The 22,105-nt window shown below is 34.0% G+C and overlaps 1 long non-coding RNA gene across 1 annotated transcript; it reads left to right on the top strand.

The window, feature by feature from the left end:
* The first annotated feature begins 12,262 nt into the window (after window positions 1-12,262).
* LOC140858364 (uncharacterized) lies at window positions 12,263-12,771 on the top strand. The gene is made up of 3 exons (XR_012141926.1): window positions 12,263-12,417; window positions 12,502-12,618; window positions 12,700-12,771. It is a non-coding gene; the product is annotated as an uncharacterized lncRNA (long non-coding RNA).
* The last annotated feature ends 9,334 nt before the right edge of the window (window positions 12,772-22,105 follow it).

A 22,105-nucleotide genomic window follows, 5' to 3' on the forward strand; every position in this document is an offset into this window, starting at 1 on the left:
AGAAGGATGGGTTGGAAATTCTTTTTGTTCTTCGAATGAACTAGTATATCCCAACTTGGTTTTAGAATTTTATGAAAATGCTATAATGGAACATGATGTCCTAGTCTAAAAGGAATGCTCTGGTTCATATCTTGCGATGAACTAATGTTGAAGAAATTATGGGAGTATTTGCAAATTGACTGTCCATTAAGATGCATCTTCAGTACAATTTTGTTTGCAAGATTTTTGTTCCTAGGGTTGGGAAGTTTGACTATGTGACTGGGAAAGATCTACAAATTATGTAGCACATAATCTGCAAGTATTCTCTAGACCTTCTAGCTCTTATCCTTTGACAAATACATGAAGTGATCAGTAGAAGCAAGGGAAATCTGCCATATGGGACGTCTCTTACTCTTTTATTCAAAGATGTGGGCATAGATTTTGAAAATAAGCCAAGCAGGGTGCTGCATCACTCGAATATGTACATGAGCATTCTCTCAACTACATGGGATATAAAAAGGTGAATAAAAAATGGACAAGGAAGGGACCAACAAGAAAAGGAAAGGTTGAAGAGCATGGTGATAAGCAAAATCATCCATCAGAGCAAGTCGTCCCTAGTATGCAATCACAAGATTCTACTCACATATTTGCAGGAGGTTCTTAGCCACAACATCAATCCACCAGTCTCAGAAGGTCATGTAACTACTTTATATAGGCTAATGTCATATATGGAATTTTGGATGGCAAAGACTCATGAGCTGATCAGTCATTTGGTGCAAAGGATTACAAATATTGAAGCTGAGATCAAGATTATTCAGAAGAATCAAAAGCAAGCCATTCCCACTGTTCCTTCTCTTCAAACTCAGCCCTCTACTTCTTCTAAACCCCCAGCCACTTCTAGACCTTCCTCCTCTAGGACTAGAAGAAGTGCAACTATTGAGTTTATTGATAGCTCCTCTGAGTCCTACCACATCGAAAGCCTTTATAACTTTTGCATATCATTATCTCATTTGCATATTAGTAGTTTATAGGTAGCTTGGTGTATCTATGTTATCCGTGCTTATTTTGTTGTGATTGTCTTGTCCTAATATATCTCTTTTGTAAAGGATAGACTGTCATGCCCTTGATTTGAGATCGCAAGTCCAAGGATCATGGCAACTACCGCATATTCATGAAAAATTCTCTCCATAAGCATGCAAGGCATCTTATCATGATATTACAAAGCAACAGTGGAATAAAATTTTTAAATAATTATAATTTAACTTTAAATTTAAATAACTAAATCAAATATCTTACATCAAATAAAGTTCTACTAAAAATGATAAAATAATCTAAGTTCAATGAAGTTGATGGTGTCAAGTCTCACCTCTAAATCTCTCTCTCAAAAATAATATCCGTGTTCATAATTTAATTATCTAAATCTGAAAAAAAATGAAAGAGAGGATGATGAGCTTGATAGCCTAGTAAGTAATGAATATCTTAACTAGATATTTCAGATATTATATAATATTAAAAAATAATATCATGAATAAATATAAGAATATATTTCATACTAATTCAATTCAAATCCAATCTTTTCAAATATTCATATACAAATAACCATAAATCTGATTCAAACCATAATACTCATAACTCAACAACTTCGACTATGATCAATATTTAACTTCCATTGGTGAGATCCACTGAACATCAGTGCACAACTCCCATTGGCAGGGTCCACTAAATATTAGCGCATAACCCCCACTGACAGAGCCCACTGAGTACCAACATATAATTTTCATTGGTAAGGCTCACTGATTACCAATGTATAATCCACATTGGTGGGGCTTATTAAAATATAGTTAGCCTAAGAGCATAAATTCGATCTATATCAAAGTACTTTTCTAACATAACACATAGATATCATAGTTCCACTGAATATATGCATAACCAATAAACCATAGTATTTTAGAATCACTTTTTATTTAAAATATAATTTCATAAATCATGTATGATTTTAAAAAATAATTATTTACTTTCAAAATAATAATAAAATATCTCGAGAAGATGGTTCATTACTTACAGTTTTCAGAACACTAAACAAATAGATCGATTAATCCTGAGAAGATTCTTCAGAATCTATTATTCAAAAATTATATTTTATATTAATTTTAATTTATAATTAAATTATAATAAAATCTCAAATCAAAATTCTACTTAAAATCAAATCGGAGATTGGTTGTGTTTTCCTAATTAGATTTTTGGAGTAAGATCAAATTAAGCATGGACAATGGATCCCAAATTTCATATTTCCAAGAAAGAGAAAAAATATCAAGGAGAGAGAAAATTTATAGAGAGAAAATAGTAAAGAAAATAGAGAGAGAAAAGTCAGAGAGAGAAAGTGGAGAGAAAGAAAAAAATTAGAGAGAGAAAGAGAGGAGAGAGAAAATCTTTTTTCTCTATTTTTTCTTTTCTTTTCTCTTTCTTCTTTTTTTCTTTTTTTTTTTCTTCTTCTCTTTTTTTTTTCTTCACGAGAGGAGAGAGAAAATCTTTTTTTCTCTTTCCTCTTCTTCTTCCTTCATGAAACAGGAGAGCTCTTGCTTCCCTTATTCCCAGGCTAGGATGGCAACTACTCCCATTGGCAATCTTTAAGGCTGGAGGACGAATCCCGGATGGCGACAATTGGCCTAGTTTGGTGATCGATGGTGGCTCAGGCACTGAAAAATCAAACACAAAAGACAAAATAGGAAATTTGGGGAAAATAATGATTTTCAAGGGATTTTCAATAGAAAAACTCAAAAAATTTCAAGATTAAAATCAGGGAGGATTGAGCAACTAAGAGGGAAGAGATTTACCTAATTTAGATAGGATTTTGAGCTCATTTTTTATGGCCAAATTAAAAGCAAACTTGTTGGAAAAATGGGAAGAAAAGAGGGAAAAAAATAGTGATTATTTTGGAGATTTTGCGATGAGGAAAAAGTGAGGATTTAGGCCTTTAAATAGACCTCAAATAGGGTGGTTTTAGAGTTCTAATTCATCTCAATTTTTCTTGAATTTTAGGACTCCCAATCTGGAGAAGAAAGGAACTCACGTGCGTTCCCCTCTTTGCATGCTAATTTCCAGCACGTGCATTGCATGTGCTGGTTCAATTTTTTTTATTATTTATTAATATTTTTTAAGTGGGTTTTGTTTTAAACTTTTTGGTATTACATAGACACTCTAATATATGTGAAGACTTTATTCATGAATGACAAACTATGTTTCTTGAAATGAATAATTGAATGCTACATTTTTTATGTGTTACTCCTTTTGGAATGATTGAATGAATTGATGAATGCATGTGATGAATGCTATAATTTTTGTATCAATCCTTCTTTGGTTATGATAAAAAGGGAGAAATTATGGTATCACATCATGACAAAGAGGGAGAAAAATATTTTGGAGAGAGAAAAGAAAAATGTTTTGGTAAGAGAAGAGAAAATATTTTGGAGAAAAATATATTTTCAAAATTTTTGTCCTTTTTTATATAACAAAGAGAGAATGAATATGTTGTCCGAAAGGATTAGCAATCCAAGAGGAGGGTTGAATTGGGTTCTTTACAAACTTTAACCAAATCTGAACCTAAGATAATTATGTGCCTTGATTTAAAGCTATCTTGGGTATTTATGAGGTGTATCTAAGTATAGTAGTAGAAATAAGATATAAAGGCATTAATGTAAGAATTAAAATAATGCAAAGCAAGTAAGATGAACAAGACAAGATACAACACAGACATAAAAAAATTTATAATGGTTTGGTGCAATCTCACACTTGTGTCTACTCTCTAAGCATCCAGTGAAAATTTTGCTATAATCAACCTAATTACAACATGTTTGTTTTATTCAAGATCATAAATAAATCTAGTTGATTTTTCGAGATCGCCAACCAAAATTGTACACTATTATTTTTCAGGTTCACAATCAATTCAATTGATTTTGTGGGCTCACCAACCAAAATCTATAATATCCAATTCTAGGTATGGATGGGCCTTCATCTTAAGTTTTTTTTCTTCAAAAAAGCTTGAAAAAAAAATAAGATACAAAGTAAAAAGTATTCAGCCTAAAATAAAAATAGAAAAATTTAACTCTTTGAAGTTTGAAGAAGTTGTTGATGGATGACTCAAAAGAAGCTTAAACTTTTCTTCTTTATACTTGAGAAGATGTTAAGATGATGGAAAACTCTTAAAAGTCTGCTAAATTCTATGTATAAAATCTCTCATTTCTTCTTTCCAAAGATATTTAATGAAGCTCTCACAAAAATAAAGTTTTGCTCTTTCTAATCCTTTTGGCTCCCCTCTAAAATGATTTTTTAGCTTTTTAATAGGCTTGGGAGTTACTTGAGGATGTGTTTTGGCTATTGAAAAGTTTGGACTAGTCGTTGGAGTAAAAAATTAGCTATTTTAGAAATATAAAACTAGCCGTTATTGTAGATCCTGTACTAGAGGTCGACACGAATTCCTCAGGGATCGACTGAGCTACCTTAGGGTCGACTCAAACTCTTCAGAGGTCGACTTGAGCTGGGGACTTGAAAATGTAATTTTCTGTCTTCACTTAGAGAGTCAACTCTTTCTTCATAGGAGTCGACTCGAGCAAGTACCAGTCTGCTCCAAGTATGTCAGACTCGACTCTCCAATTCTAGGATCGACTCCTGAACTTTTTGAACTTGATTTTTCTTCAATTTTCAGTCCATTTTAGTTTAGAGGTCCGCCTTATACTTTTGGCATCAACTCCACCAAGTTAGAAAGCTGAAATTTTAGCTTTAATTCCTGGACTTCGTTTCTTTTAAAAAAATCTTTTTTATGGATAAATTCTTCAATTTAATCATCTTGAAAATGCTACATTCGTTCTTAAAATATATGATTAGTATAATTTATACTCAATATTTTGAAATCATCAAAATCAATCATAGGATCAATAGAGTATTTCAAAACTTTAATTGTGTTATCATTCTTGCTTTTAAAATATGCTTAAATTTAATAAATGCTTTTATTGTAAATCAAAGGAAAAGCATACATTTTGAATCCTTTGATCTTTATTGAAATTAGTCACTAAATCTTTGTAGAATATTTTGTATCAAATTTTTAAGTTACTCAAAGATTGATACACAAAAAGTTTTGTCATCATCAAAAAGAAAATGTTTGTTGACCCAAGAATTAGTTTTGATAACATCAAAAGTGGTTGAGTACAAATTAGAGTCACTAATGATGCTTGTTAGAGTAGTTATAGAAATTCTTAAGATGCTCAAAGGGTTGATTCATTCAAATATTGGCTAAAATTCATGTTTCTAAACTCAATTTTCAAAGAGTGGAAGCAAAGACACTGAATCCAACACTTTAGAAATTTGAAACATTTTTGAGCTAACTCGAAAATAAAGATGGCAGACTTTGGCATATTTGGCATGCCTCTGAGTCGACTAAGACAGAAGCCTAGCTGACTTAATCTCAATTTAAGGAAAAGATAGAAAGGTATAAAGTTTAGAATTTCTTTTTAGATGATCAAGTATTTTTCTAAGCCGACTAAGAAAGGATAATAGCCAGCTCACATAAATGGATAGCTGACTCAATCACAGACTCAGATTGAAGATAGAAGAATGAATATTTCTGATATCTTCCTAAATTGTTCCAAAATTCAAGTTAGCCAACCAAATTAGAAAGTTAGCCGACTCAAACAATTGGTTAGCCGATTCACTCTCAAAGTCAAAAAGAAAATAGGAAGTAGTATAAATCAAGCATCCTCTGAGCCAATCTAGAAAAGAAGTAAGCCAACTAATTCATGAAGTTAGTGGACTATGAAGATATTCGAGCCGATCCAATCTCAAGCAAATAGAAAAGATAGAAAGTAGAAAAATGAGCATCTATTCTTGAGTTGACCTAGAGTCACTTAGCCAATTTAGCACTTCATCTTAGCCGACTAAGATTTTGGATGAGCTCATGGAATTCTGACAGTATAACAGCTGGTTTTTAGATTGTTTTAAATGATCATATTTTATATCTAATAGCTATTTCTGAGTTGCCAATAGTTAGAGTATTAATTCTAGCCATTTTTGAGGTTATAAATGTGGAGAATTTTATTTGAAAACATATCTATCCAAAAGAAAGAGAGCTAATAAAGAAAAAAGAGAGAAATACAGAAAAGAGAAAGAGGAAGGCATTTAATTCTTATCTTTTCATATTTATGCAGTTTATGTGAGAGGATTTGTATATTTAATAGAGCCAACAACCATCTGAGCAAAGTTTTCAAGCTTCATTCAATCCTCTCCTAGCATTCAAAGAAGAAGTCTAAGCATTCAAAGAAGAAGTCTAAGCATTCAAAAGTTCTACCACTCCGCCTCCTTTAAGAGCTTAAAAAATTTACTTTTTAGTGCTTTAAATTCTTGTATATTATTTTTGTTCTATTAAAACAAGTTTATTTTGGAAAGAAACTTGGACTTTGAGGGTTGGTTCAGTACATTATTAGATGTTGTAAAGTTTCTTACCGGTGAGCCTGAGAAAATCAGCTATTTAAAGGTTGTGGTTGGTGAGCCAGGAGAAATAATTGAGTTTGATTATGAACTTGATAAAATAATTAGACTATAATGTTAAAAAATTATAGTTGAAATTTCTAAATGGGTTGACTTAGAGAATTGATGTAGGTACTAAGTTTCATTTAGAACCACTATAAATTGTTTATGTCTATGATTGTATACTTGCTTTTGCTTTCATTTTGCTGTTGCTCATTTAATTTCATTTTGATACTGCATAAATACTTTTAAAATTATTTTTGGATATAAATTTTATTTCAAATTTTTAAAATCTAATCCACCCTCCTTTTGGGTTGCCGTATTTGGAAAACAAGTATCATATATTGTGGGAGCTTAATTAAGAATTAAATGGACACCAAGACTAAGCAGATTGATCATCATTGTTTTAATTAAATTTTGTCCTTTAGTTTTTCAAATGTGTTAAATCATTATTCTGTATGAATCATTTTCTATTTTTTGATCAGACAAGAGCTTGATTTTTTTTTTCAAACCTATATGTATACACTAAAAGAGTAGACCAAGATAACTTTTTCCTGATGATTAAAAATACATTAGATAGCTTCCCCCATGGTGTTTATCAAATGAAATATCTGAGATTTCTATTTTTCAGATCTCATTTTCATCTCATTTACAAAAGTACTATTAATTATCAGAAAGCCTATTGTTTAGAAAAAAAGGAAGACCGAGCAAGAGCATTATCACACATTATAGGATAAAAAGATGGATAGAGTATACATCAAGAAGGTCATTACAAAGAGTTCAAAGCCTAAAGAGATGATTGAAGCGAAGGTCCCTGCTTCCCAAATACATTGACAAGATTAAGAAGGTGGTCGATGCAAATCCTTGAAAAATCAAGTCATGATCTCCTACATAGTTAAGTGGATAGGATCGACTGACTACATCACTATTGTTCACTGCTGCTTGTCACCAAAGTCAATTAGTAATAAGAGCAAGAACAAAGTATAAGAAAAATGGCGCAGATTTGGGGTTGACGGTTGATAGAGGCAAAACATTGAGTTGGTTGAACCTTGGGGAGGTAGAGAGCATGAAGATCTTGGAGAAGAGGTCAGATTGGAAGATGGAGGTTAGGGCATCGATGACAATGGAGATGGTGGAGCCAATAAGGATGTAGGAGGCAATGCGGAGCTCCATGAGGATGAAGAGGAAGTCGAGGGTGTAGATCTCCAGTGCATAGCTCCCAAAGATGTAGTAGTCCAAATTAGCGTGCTAACCATCTCTAAGGCATCTTATGGTTGATGAAGGTTGCCGATTGTTGATGCTTGGCCAATGGTCACTGCTGGTCTCTAGCCAGCAATCAAGAAGGAGGAACCAAATTGCGAAGTGGAAACCCAAGCCGGCCTCAAATACTCTCAAAAAGGGGCGAAACAAAGAGGAATTGATTGAGGCAAATTCTAATTAAGCTTTGAAGGGAAAAGGGACTCTGAATCAGGTTCAAAGTGCCCAGGGTGCAGCCATCTAGGTTAGTAACGGTGCATATTGTTATATGGATACTGGGATCCAAATTTGGAAAAACTAAGAGTATCCATATCCAGTTCACTTTTGTACAAAGTATCAGGATCTATATCTGATTTAGTCGGACCATGAACTTGTTATTTGATTCTGGCGCAAATTGGATATGGAACTGGATATGTCAGATTATAACCAACCCGCTCTTAGCCCTACCATCTGCTATTTATTGTAGTAAATCTAAAACCTATATTAGCTGATAGTTAGTTGTGTATTTGTCTACAAGTTATCACATATATATCTACCATATATGTACCATTGTAATTGATGTGTGAACTCCTCTCTATATCATATGTGTATCTTGTACATTCAATACATGTATCACTTTTTTCATAGCATACTGTATATGACTTATATTTGTTAGTAGTAAATGTGCACTATTTTCACACATATATTCTAGGTTTAATACATGCATGCACTAGTGAATTTTACAAGGGTTTTGGTCTCTGTTATGTGTATTTACTGCAGCAAATATGTGTATTGGTTACTCCTGATGGTCATATTCCTTGAAACGTGAATATAGGACTAGTGTTAAAGCTATAGAGCACCATGTTGTCACTTAGGAGTTGCATATCATAGGCACAAATCAGTTCTAATTATAGTTATAATGATAATGATTGTGATGGCCCAGTCATGGCCTAGTCCACTTGACCAGCTTGACCCACCTTCGGCCAAACCTAGCTATAGTTGGGCACATGTACTCCGTGCATGATGGAGTTGGTAGCAGACTTCTAGTAGAAATCTTCTTTCTTGTTTCTTCTTTGATAACTCTAAGTAGAAGTTGGAGTCCTTGGGCCACTAGAGTCGTGTTTGAAGATACCTCTTCATCTTTGAAGACCACCTACCACCAATGATCGGTACCTCCTCTCTTTCTTCCACTCAATTACTATTGTCTTGTTATTCACTACAAGAAATCTTATCTATAGTGGCAAGTGTTTTGTGGCAAAGAAAATTTTTGCCACTGAAAATAAATATTCTATGATAAAAAATCATGCTCGTCACTGATTAGCATCAATTGATTTATTTTAGTGACAAACAAATATCCTTGTCATAGATTATTAATTATTGGTGACAAAAATTTTTTTCTTGTCACTAGACCTTGTCACTAAATAAAAGTGCAAAAAACTAAAATATTAGTTAGAAAAATAAAATATTCTTCATGACAAGAATTAAAATTCTGTTACTAAAAGGTATCGGTGACAATAATTACTTGTCACAGAAAATATTTTCTTATCACAGAAAAAAATTCAATGACAATATTTACTCGTCACTGAAACAAAAAAAATATTAAGCACCAAACCCCTGATTGGAAGCCCTTTCTTTGCCCTCTAAAAAAAAAAAGAAGAGGAAGAAGAAGAAGAAGAAGAAACGAAACGTTTCATCTCCTTCATGTTTACCACTTCTTCACAAGTACTCAATCCCAGAAACCCCCACACCTATTAGTAGTGATGTGAGAGAACTCACAACTGGCACCCTTCCAATTGATAACTCCATTGAAGAAAATATTCTGGTGCACATTGGATTGGATTTGGAGGAGGCCGTCATACTATATTAAAAGTTAGAACTCAAAACCCCGGCTCTAATACCAAAAGTCTTTTTGTATAGATATGCCCATTCTTGTTGCTCCTTGGATTGATTTTGATGATTACAAAGCATTTGAAGGGGTACTATTAATTTTCGCTTGAAAAAGACTTATTGCTCTTCAGGGGCAAAATCATAATTTTATCAAACCCTAATTTGAAAGCATCAAATGATAGAACAAAAGATTTGTGATCTATTGATGAAAATTTTATTATTTTTGGACTTGTATTTTGAAAGATATTTATGTTTGAAAAACATGAGTCGACCCATGAGTCGACTCATGGCATATGAGATGATTGGCACGCTGAATTTTTGGATGGCACAAACTTGGCACACCCTGTGAGTTGACCTATGAGACGACCCCCAAGGCATGAGTCGACCTCTGCGGGTTTTAGGCCAATTTTACAGAACCGTACTTCCCTTCTCATTTTTTGATATTTTTCTATAGAGGTCGGCCCATCAGTCGACCCCCAGGCACGAGTCGACCCATGAGTCGACCCCTGTGACGGGATTGTTCCACGTTTTTAACCCATTTTAAGTGCTTTTAATGCTCATTTAATGAAAAATTTCCTGCCGCTGAGAAACCAATCTTCGCACGTTGTTCTTGGTTTCATGGGAAAGAGGCCCAAAACCCCTCGTCTTCCCCATTTGGCCACTCCAAGCCTCCCCACTTGATTAAGCCTCATAAAAAATAGAGAAAAATCCAGGGAAAACATCAAAAAAATAGATGAAACAGAGGACGGATAGAAAAAATCAAAGGTATGCCCTTTTCCCTCATAGATTGATCATTTTCCTTTGGTTTTTGCATCTTTTTCTTTTCATTTCGTTATCTGTTTTTGGAGATCTATGGAGAAGGAGAGCATCTAAGGATATTAGAGGGGTTTTGAGGTTCCGATGATATGAGATTTTATGTGAGTTGCAGCGATGTGAGCTTGAGGTTTTGGAGAGCTAATCTGGGTAGAAGCATGATATTTTGTAGGGTTTGGGGATTTTTGATTGAAAAGATTTTTCTTTGGTTTCTTTATTTTCAATTTATGGAGTTCTACTCAAATGATAATACGAATATGATACTAAATTCATGGTGTCAGACTTCCAAGCTCCATTTTTTTTTGGCTCCTAACTATCAGTTTATGGAGTTGTGTTCTCATGATAATATGAATATGATACCAATCTGTTCATCAGGTAGTGAGTCTTAGATGTAAGATCCAGACGTCCAGAACGTGTTCACGTCTATGCATCAGTGAGTTCCGGACACAACGTCCGAACATCCAAGCCTTGCATCCGGAACGTTCTGACTCACTCCCCTGCCTTAGTTTTGGACGCTCCTACCTCTCAACAAGTCTTACCATCTATTTCTTTGTATGCAATGACCTGTGTCCCGGTGCCAGTTTCTATTGCTACTAAGTTAGAGAAGGATTTCAAAAGTTGCTTTTGGGGTCATTCTTCAGATAGAAGGGGTCTTCATTATATTGTTTGGGAGATGGTCTACCTAAGGAATCTGGGTCTTGGGCATTAAACCTCTCACTTTTATAAGACAAGCTTCTTTATATAAATTGGCTGACGATATGATTCTTCATCCTGATAACTTATGGGCTAGAGTAACACCTACTAAGTATCAGTTTTTAGGATGGGTCTGCATTTAGTAGATGTTGCTAATAATTAGTTGAACTTTTACTAAAAAGCTTGCTTATTGTTTTTATTAGGAAATGGTTAGATGTAGAGGAAGAGGTGCACGAATTGGTGGACGAGGACAACGCCCTGTTATTGATATAAGATTTCAAACAAATAAAGTTACATCACCTCATCGAGAAAGGCTGCGGCGAAATCAATCACAAGAAGAGGCACAACTTTGGGACCAACAAAACCAGTAGACAAATGAACACCAAGACCAGATGCTTGAATTGCAGCAAAGTCAATCCCATGGACAGCAACTTCAAACTCAACCAAGAGTTTCTAGTCATTGTAGTAATGCTGGTATAATAATATTTTATTTATATCTGAAACTTTTAATTTATTCTACTTAAATTTAGTTATACTAATTGTAATTTATTTTCTATAGCAACTGTTTCAAGTAAGAATGTGCGTGGGCGTTACAAATGTATTAAGGTTGATATGAGAACAAAGAATGGACCATTGAAAGTTAGCATCCCTCATGATATACTGAGAGCAGTAGGAGAAAATGCTAGAGATATTGTCAATTTTTATGGTTATGTTGTCAGGACACAAGCTCCATTAACTGCAAAAAATTAGCCAGATGTGGCAAATAGAGTAGGTGAGCGAATGTGGCTACAAGTAAAGGTAAATTAAATATTTATGATTGATTTTAGTATCTTGTTTATTTCTATTTATATATATTAACATACAATTTACATTGTTTGTGTCTTCTAGGAGAAGTTTAAGATGGAAGATGATAGGAATGAATATCGTTTATGTGCTTTTGTCTTGGCCACCATGCAACGACTTTATAGAGGTTGGAGAAATCGCTTGAATGATTTATATAAGAAATTTAGAACTGATGAGGAGAGGTTGGCTAATATTCCTGAAGATGTTACTCCAGAAGATTGGAAATATATGATGGCATACTTCAACTCTGATGCTTTTCAGGTTTTTGCAAATTAAAATTTAATTTATATTTAAAATATATACATCATCATTTTGGATTTATAGATGATGTTAGTTGCATGTATCAATTGTTTGTAGAAAGTAAGCAAGCGAAATGCAGCAAATAGGGCAAAGCTAGTTACTAAGCATACATGTGGCACCCGATCTTATGCTGAAGTTGAAGAATCAACTGTAAGTTTTTAGAATAAATTGAAGATTTAACATAGTTTTAGGAACTTCTAAATAAAATACTTATTTTTTTGTGATTCATTTCAGAGGGACCCAGAAACAGGTGAAAAAGCACCACCAGATCAGGTTTGGTTGATTCAGCACACTAAGAAAAATAAAGAAGGAGAATTAGTATGGTCTGACCCTAAATCCAAGGAGATCCATGTTAGTTAAAAAACTTTTCTTATTGTTCTTAAAATTCATTATGTATTATTTTGGCATCTAATCTTTGATAATCTATTATAGGAACAACTTGAGGAGGTTGTTCAACAAACACAAGAGAATGAATCCCAAATGACTCGTGATGACATATTACTGCAAGTAGTTGACCAAAAGTCTGGTTATTTTCGTGGCAAAGGTGCTAGAAAGAAGGCACCATCTAAGAGAGTTAGGTATAATGAAAATGTGCAAGAAGAGGTACAAAGAGCTGTCGAACAAGCTAAGGAATCGTTGGTGGATAGCATTAGAGAAGACGTTCGAGCTCAATTGCAAGATGAGGTTAGAGCTGAGATTCAAGCTCAAATGGAGGAACAAATTAATGAAAAAGTTAATGCTATGATCCAAGCTCGCTTTGCTGCCTTTTTTGAAACTTTCTCCCAATCAAGAGCTTCATCTTCCTCAATGCATGAACCTTGACCAAGTAAGAATTTTTTACTTTTAAGAAAGTAGAAAAGTTAAATATGATATTTTTTTTCTTATTTTTAATGATCTATAAGAGAGGAATATAAACAACAACCAATCAGCTATAGTATACTTAGGTACAGTGCTGCATTCTAAGAGTGTGAGATCCATAATTTTTTATAATTCTAGGAATGGCAACTTTGAATTGAGATTCTTAATATATAGTCAATTCTTTTTTTTTAATTTTTTATTTTAGAAGTTTAATTGCTAACATGCCTGAGCTCATTTCTTGTGTAATCCATTGAAAACATGGATTGAAAACCTTTCTTGTTGTCTCAACTTTTCAATATGAGGTATAAATTTACAAATTATATGCAAAAAAAGTTACCTTATTTTTTTTTTAAATTTTTAGTGGATAATCTGTTGCTTATCTAGAGGTTGCTAGACTTTAATTACTCAAAACTTTATTCTAGCCAATCATTTACTAATCCAAACCTTGTTTATATGCAGGAATAATATGGGCAGCTACTTCTGTTGGCATTATGGGAGTACATCAACTAGCTTCAATTTGAAAATATGGATGTCATAGGCTGTTAGTTTTGATCAGTTAAGTAGAATGTAGGGTGCTTATGAACTATAGGTACTAGTTAGTATTTTTTTTAAATTAATTTTGGATGTCCTGTCGAATTCCAAACAGTGAAATTGAAAATTCCTTGGATGTCTTGGATCATGTACTGTTGGTTTTGATCAATTAAATAGCATATGGAGTGCTTATGAACTACTGGTACTATCTTGTGATTTTTATTTTGGATATCTACTGAAATGCAAACATTGAGAAAGATGTCTTTGGATTTTTAGTTTGCTTGTGAATGAGATGAATTTCTGTAGTCATAAATTATCATAAAAGAATGGTATACTAAATTTTAGTGACAATAACAAGTTGTCACATATGAGATTTTCCATGACAACAAAAGTTCTTGTCACTTTAAGCTATTTCAGTGACAAGAAACTTTATCACTAAACAGAGTCATTATTGTCCCAAAACCAATTTACGTTATTGCATTGTGACAAGAATGATTTGTTTCTGTGACAAGTTAAGTTGTCACAAATTTTATTTTCAGTGACAAGTGAAACTCTTGTCTCTGTAAGACTTTTCTGCAATAAGAGAACTCGTCTCTAAATAGATTTACTATTGTCACAAGATCCTTCAAGGCATGCCCATTTCATTGTATTGGTGACAGCAAAAGTATATTAAGTGACAAGCTCTATTGTCACAGAAAAGAAATGATTCAGTGACAAGCTCTATTGTCACAGAAAAGAAATGATTCAGTGACAAGAAATTTAAGTTGTCATAAATGGTTTTAGCGATGAAGCAATTGCGACCGGCTAGTGACAATAGTTTGTTGTCAGAGAAATTCATCAGTGACAATATTCCAAGTTTCAGTGACAATATTGCTTGTCACAAAAAACTAAATTTCTTATAGTGATTGTGCCCGTAGAAATCGCAACCACAGCACTCATTGGAGCCAAGGTAATAGCCCAGGTCTTCCTTTTCATCTTCCCGTATGTTAGAACTCATCAACATTGAAATTTTAACCAGAATAGTGAATGAAAAACTTGAAGGAAATTCATCACATGGGTTTTCGATTGCATGTAGAAATATCAAAAATTTAAAACACAGTGGAAGAAAAATTTCAAAAATTTCAATATTATTCTAGGACAACCATACAACATAACGTTTCAACATTATGTTAGAGCAACCTTATGTCAGAATAATATTAAAATTAATTTTTAATTAGATCTAATTTAATCTGACATCCATAAAGATCATATCTCAACATAAGCCAAGGCATCATCATATGTACAAGATTAAGATCTATGCAAAAATAAAAATCTGATTTTTACCTTTACGTGGGTAGATCTTCGTCACGATCTAATATTTTGTGGATATCTTCAAGATCCATTGAAGCCATGATTCGATGATCCATGGATATCTTCAAGGTCCGTTGAAGCTGCATAAGTATCTGATCTATATAGGTATCTACTCGAGATTGATCTGATCAGGAGATGTCGATCTCATTAGGGTGCTAGCTCCCTTGTAGAGATCGCTCCTTGGATTATCGAATCTTTTCTCTTTTTTGATTTTCTTTTCAAAGAAATCAAAGAGATCTTTAGGAGGAATAAGAAATCAAATCTAATCTAATTTTTTTATCTTCTCGAGAGAAAAGAAGAAGATCTAGAGAAGAAGACAAGAGATCAAATCTCTTTTCTTTTCATTCGTCCAACTCTTGGACTGAATCCAGAGGACAAGAAAATGAAGATGGCATGTCCAACTCTTGGACCAAGAGAGAGAGAGATGAAGAGAGAGGCATCCAACCCTTTGGATGTGTGGAAGGGCAGCGAAAGAGAGGTGAGGCATCCCACAAGAAGTGGTGTGGACACTAGAGCCATCAGAAGTCGGCGACATAATTTGGATTTGATTTGGATCGAAGAAGCCCCATTAGATTGACTCTACTTCAGTTATTTTTTTTTAGTTAATAAAGTTATCTTGATGCATTTAGTTTTAGATCCACAGAGCCATACTTAAATTTATATTGAGTTTGTCTACATCACCTTTGGAGCCATAACTCTCCACATGCCTAGGAAAGAAATATGCATACCAGCATGTGCCATGCCCAAGGATCCTCATGCCAAGTTATTATTGGGAAATGTGTCTCAAAACCAATCGTTAGATGATTGTGCTCATCTTATAAATTATATATGAATTTTTATTAATATAAATTATTTGATATTTTCATTATAAATTGACCATCTTTGAACTCTTGTGTTGTAATGAAGTTCTTAGGACTATTAGTAATCAATAAAAGAGAATTTATCGTTAAGTCCTTAAAAATATTTACGACCAAACAATACACTATTAATAGGACGATAATGACATCAAGTATAGGTCATTGTGTGCCATATGAGTTGGTTGTCCTCTTAACCAAGGAGTGTGGAGATACTATTATGGCATGCAGATGAAATGTAGGAGTATATTTGCATCGAATGTGATCATGTGTCGAGTACTCTGCTGTTAAGAGTAGCTCGTGAAGGGAATGGGTATACGTGTCTCTCCGATCTGAGACCACCATAGTGACTTGTAAGCAACTCACTGTACTTTAGTATTGGACCATCTGAGTTTTTAACTTAGTGACAGAAGGATGTTGGGTGCAGTCAAGTACTTATCAAGTTGGTGTGTGGGTTAAGATAGAATTGATCCCTCTGAATTGGTAAGAGATATGCATTAGTGTATTTCAATTTAGCAAAATCTTGACTAGGATAATCTATGAGATAGATTTGAAAGATTGAAATATAATGTGGTTGACTTAGTTAGGGGTGACAGTTAAACTCCATATCATCTTGAGCATTTGGGTCAAAGGGATGAATTATATGGTAACCATATGCCAGTAGGTTCTAGAAGATTACCTTGCAACACTTTGACCTATCTGATCGTCGGGTCATCATTGCTAGAAGGTTACATCAATTAGTATAGAAAGTTATTCCTATGCTACTAATTTAGGTTCAAACCAATGGGATTATACGTATTAGAAGATTTGATCAGATCTGATGGCTGAAGAGTCTAATTGGATTGTGACTCTGGTGAAGAGTCCTACTTGGACTAGGACTCTATGGGAGAGTCTCATTAGGACTGAAACTCTATCATTTATGAAGAATTAATTAGTAATTAGATTACTAATTGACTCAATTTAATTGAGTAAAGAGCTTTGGAATAAGTCTAATTGAATTAGATTCAATTCGACTCAGATTGGGATTGATATGATCAAACCCGATTTCAAAAGAAATATGATCCTGATTCGATCAGGATTTGGACTCGGTTAATTCTTAATTGGATTAAAAATTTGATGAGATATTTAGATTTCTAATTTGATTAGGTTTATTTTTATTAGTATTTTCAATCCAAATTTGATTTGGATTAGAATTGAATTAGAAATGAAGAGTCCAAGTCAGACTAGGACTCTATCTTTATCTTTTGCGCCACATCAGGATCTATGCCAATTTATCCATGCCTAATTGGATTTGAATTGTGATTTTTGGTGTCATGAGAGAAGATCAAATAAGGGTGGGCAGCAATAGCTAATGAGTCATAATATTATCTCTTGCCTAATTTGAATGCGATCCGAATTAGAAATAAGATGCAGACTAGGAAAGAGATTTTTCATATATAATATATTGTTTATACCATATTAATTTTTTTTCTTATTTTTATGGAGGAATTATTTGGTATGTGAGACTCTTGATTCCTTGTCCACATTCTAAGATTTTTTTTGAAATTTTTGGGGATGCCAAAAGGGGGTTTTGGCATTGATTTATGGCACCATTTCTTGGAAAGTCCCAATTCCTAGTCTATAAAAAGGAGATCCCTCTCTTGGACGTCCCATGATCAGTTCTCATGCAATTTTTTTATTTCCAGAGCCTCTTCTCCTCATACTCTCTTCCTCATCCAAATCTCCTATCATTTTGGAGTGTCTAAGGTACTTGTAGAAGAAGAAAGAGATCGGCTGTCGAAGTTATTCGCAGACTAGCATCTCCGAGCCCCTGATCTGCGCCAGTCTTTGCATGAATTTTTTTATAGAGGCCAGACAATTTTGTGTGACTACGAGCAACTTGAAGAATACTCTCTCTAACCATTGGATCAGAAGAGATCAAGATCTAAATTTGTTTGGTAATGATCTCTAACTTATTTTGATTCTTATGGTAGATGTAAAGTTAGATCTAGAATTTCAGCATCGATGAGATTGATGTGATTTTTATTTTTAGATCTAAAATATATATTTTTTATATCAAAGATCTTCATATGGTAGTCTAAGATTAGATCTTATACATATAATTAAAATTAAATTATTTAATCTATTATTTTTACTGTATAAAATTTTAAAATTACATGTACTGCACTACCGCATATATTTCCTTCAACTGGTATCAGAATTAGATTATTTTGATATGAATTAATATGACTTTAGATCTGATTATTTATATTTTAGATTAGATCTAAATTAGTTTATTTTTAAATCTGATTATTATTTATTTAGATTAGATGTTCTAAGTAGCAAAGTACTCGGATTGGATAATCATCAAGCCGTCCAGTCATAGGAGCAAGTAGAGTTTTATAACCCTCTCCTCCCATTCAATGGGGTGCTCTTCATGATGTGTAGGGGTGCCACTATGAGGTCCCATAAAGAAAAAAATAAAAAGAGAAAAACTTACTTTCTCGCAAAATTCTAGATCTTGAAACCCAAGGTATTGTTGTATGTGATGCAAGTTGCGAAGATGGTTAGTTACATCTAATCTTGTTTAATCAAAAAATTATTTTGATTTAAAATCATAAAAAATTATATTTGATCTAAAAGATTTTATGATTTGATGTAAAAAATTTACATGAAAAATTATTTTTCAAAAATTTAACCATGTTGATGTAAAACTTAATTGAGAATTAAGTATCAAGCTAATTGGATCTAGAATTATGATTTAGATCTAATGACATTGCATAAAACATGGGGCATGGGTTAGCTCAAATCAGATCCTTCTCTTTAATTGGGTTAGACCTAAGGTTAGAATCAAAGAATTGATTGACTATATAGAAAAATTGATTAAGTCCAACCAAATATTGAATTAGATTAATCAGAGTTTTTCTAGTACAATAGTTCTAGATGGTCAAGTTCATATCTTTGATTAGACCAAATGAACTTTGATTGTGGCTCAGTGGTTGAACCCAAATCATTAGGTTAGTCAAATCAAAACTAGTTAATCAATTGGTATCTAAGGTAAGTGTGGCATTTCGACTGGTGATTTTTAATTGGGAGCAGCTTACCTAACCATTTCGATAGTGTCTAAGGCAAACTTAGCAGACCCTCCCACCGATCTCATTTACCTGGCCAATTTGGTGAACTAGATTTTGATTAGATTATTAAGTGGTTCGAGTTAGCCCATGCTATTAAAGTTGATCAGTGTGATTGATCTAGGTGCCCGTTCAATCAGCATGACCTAACCTGATTCAGTGATTTGGTGAAGTCAATGGGAGGATTATGATCTACTGATTGATCTTTTCTTCTCTTCTCTCTTCTCTAAATCAATTAAGCCCCCTAAATTATTAGGTTCCTAAAATGAGCTGGTTATGGTGATAACTAGATTATAATCTCCCATTAAGGTGAGTGATAATGGATCAATTATTTCTTGTTGACATTGCAGGTGCCATCCGTCTGGTGTTCTCTCTGAATGATGGAATTATCATTCATCACATGATGACTCTGATGAACTATCTGATGATGGTTGGATTGATCGAGCCATCTTCGAGCTTGATCACTCATTAGATAGAATCATTGAGTAGGTTCATGTTAATGGTTTGACCTAACCGAAACTTTCAGTGGAGGCCCATCACCTACTGAAATGAAATCTGGGGCTAAATTAAATACTAGAAGTTATTTGGAGAAATAATTGATTGAGAACTTACCCATAGGTGCATATGGACTGATCGAGCCATCCTCGAGCCTATATATAGTCTGTGTGGATTCTAGTACCCGCTAAGAAATTGAGGTAATTCTTTGAATTGGAGGTAGAGGCTATCAATTCGCATAAAATAGTGAGAGGACCTTTAGACTAAAGTTCAAATCTTTAGGATTAATAAATAACTCATATACTAATTAGACTTTGTACTTTCTTTGTGTGTGCAGATATGGCCTCAAACTTATCGCTCCGATCACTGTTGAATAGTGAGAAGCTTATCGGATCAAATTTCGATAATTGATATTGAAAGTTAAAGATTATCCTGGAGCATGAGTGGATTCTTTATGTGATAACGGATCCAGCACCTGAGGAGCCTGCTCCTAATGCCCGAGGAGTGGTTCAAGATACTTATTTGAAGCGGCTCAACGACTGCACCATAATTCATTGCATCATGCGGGCCTCCATGAACGATGAGTTCAACCAAAAGTTTGAAGAGCTCAACCAGAGAAAATGCTTCAAATATTGAGGGATTCCTTTGGTACTCCTAACAACATTGAGCAGCACAAGACTAGTTGCATCATTTTCAATATCTGGATGAGGGATGGTGCATCTGTTATGGATCATATATTGTACATGATTGAGTAGATTAAAAAATTGAGCAAACTCAGCTTCCCTTTGCATGAACAGCTGGAGAAGGATGCGATCCTGAACTCTCTACCTAAGTCCTACCTACCATTCCTCAGTCATTTCAGAATGATGAAGCCTATAATCAACTACCACAATCTGTTGGGGTTGCTATAGACTTTTGAGAAAGATCACCAGTTCCATAAGAAGATAGTGAATCTAGTGGGAGGATCTTCTTCGGATAGTCATCGTCCCTTTAAGAAAGAAAAAAAGAAATAGAATATGAAGGTGCCTGGTGCTGGGAGTCAGTCCCAGAAATTCAAGTTCAAGGCTGATAAAGTCAGACAGAATGCTTCTTTTGCAAGAAGCAGGATCACTGGAAGAGGAACTGTCCTCAGTATATCGCTTCTCTTGATCCGAACAGGCCAAAGAAGAAGAAGCAATCAGTTACTGGATAAGGTACTTATGTGATAACATCTTGTAACTTCTCTCTTATAGATACAATGATTTGGATATTGGATACCGAAAGCCATATTCATATTTGCAATTCGTTGCAGGGTCTTCAGGTCACTAAAAGATTTGGAGAAGGCAAGAGATTCCTGAATATTGAAGATGGAAGATCAGTTCCAGTTCTAGCTTTAGGAATCATCAAGCTTGTATTCAAGTCTCATATATTATTCTTAATGAGTGTCATTACTGTCCTAGTTTTCTTTTAAATATTATTTTTGTAGGTCTTTTGGCCAATTCAAATTATGAAATATCAATAAAAATTTTTTTTTGTGATATCATTTTAAATAGTGTTACAATTTTACGTGGACAGTTGAACAATGGTATCTATATTATATCTAGGCTTAATGTAATATACATTTTAAATAAATGCCCTAGAATAGATGATGTCACAGATGCCTATCTTTGGCATTGTAGGCTAGGTCATATCAACAAGAACAGGATGAACATGTTAGCTCAAGAAAAAATTTTTGATAAACACGATTATGAATCATTACCTACCTGTGAGTCTTGTTTGCTTAGAAAGATGATCAAGTCACTTTTTACTGAAAAAGGTGAATGAGCCAGTGATGTGCTGGGTCTGATACATACTGATGTATATATACCCATGAGCACATGTGCCAGAGGAGGGTATAGCTACTTCATCACATTTATAGATGACCTATCTAGGTATGGGTACGTCTACTTGATGAAACACAAGTCTGAATTGTTTAAAATGTTCAAACGGTTCCGTAATGAAGTAGAGAAACAAACTGAAAAAGGTATTAAAACTCTTCGATCTGATCGAGGAGGTGAATACCTTTTCAGTGAATTTCTGACATATCTAGGAGAGAATAGGATTCTCTCCCAATAAACCTCTCTAAGGACACCACAGCATAATGGCGTCTCAAAAAGGAGGAATCGAATTTTGTTGGATATGGTTCGGTCCATGATGGGGTTTGCAACTCTGTCAATCTCCTTTTGAGGATATGCACTTGAAACAGTCTATCTTGTGCTCAATAATATTTCAAGCAAGTCAGTTAGTAAGGCACTATATGAGATATGGTCAGGACGCGTAGGCCGAATCTCTCTTACTTTAGGATTTGAGGGTATCCGACTTATGTTAAATGATTACAAACTGACAAGGTCAGTCCTAGGTCTGATAAGTATAATTCGTAGGGTATCCCAAGAGAATGAGAGGATATTACTTTTATCTGCCTGCTGAACAAAAGGTGTTTGTCAATAGTAAGGCACACTTTTTGAAAAAAGAATTCCTTAGTGAAGGAGTGAGTGCCTCTAAAATCGAGTTTGATGAAGTTCGACAGGTAGAAGAACCAACACCAATGATTGAATCTGAACTGAATTTCATGAGATCAAACCTAGAGCCCAATGAACAACATCCTTAAGCTGATCTGATAGA

The sequence above is a fragment of the Elaeis guineensis genome, chromosome 6 (assembly GCF_000442705.2).
Source record: "Elaeis guineensis isolate ETL-2024a chromosome 6, EG11, whole genome shotgun sequence".
Taxonomy (NCBI): domain Eukaryota; kingdom Viridiplantae; phylum Streptophyta; class Magnoliopsida; order Arecales; family Arecaceae; genus Elaeis; species Elaeis guineensis.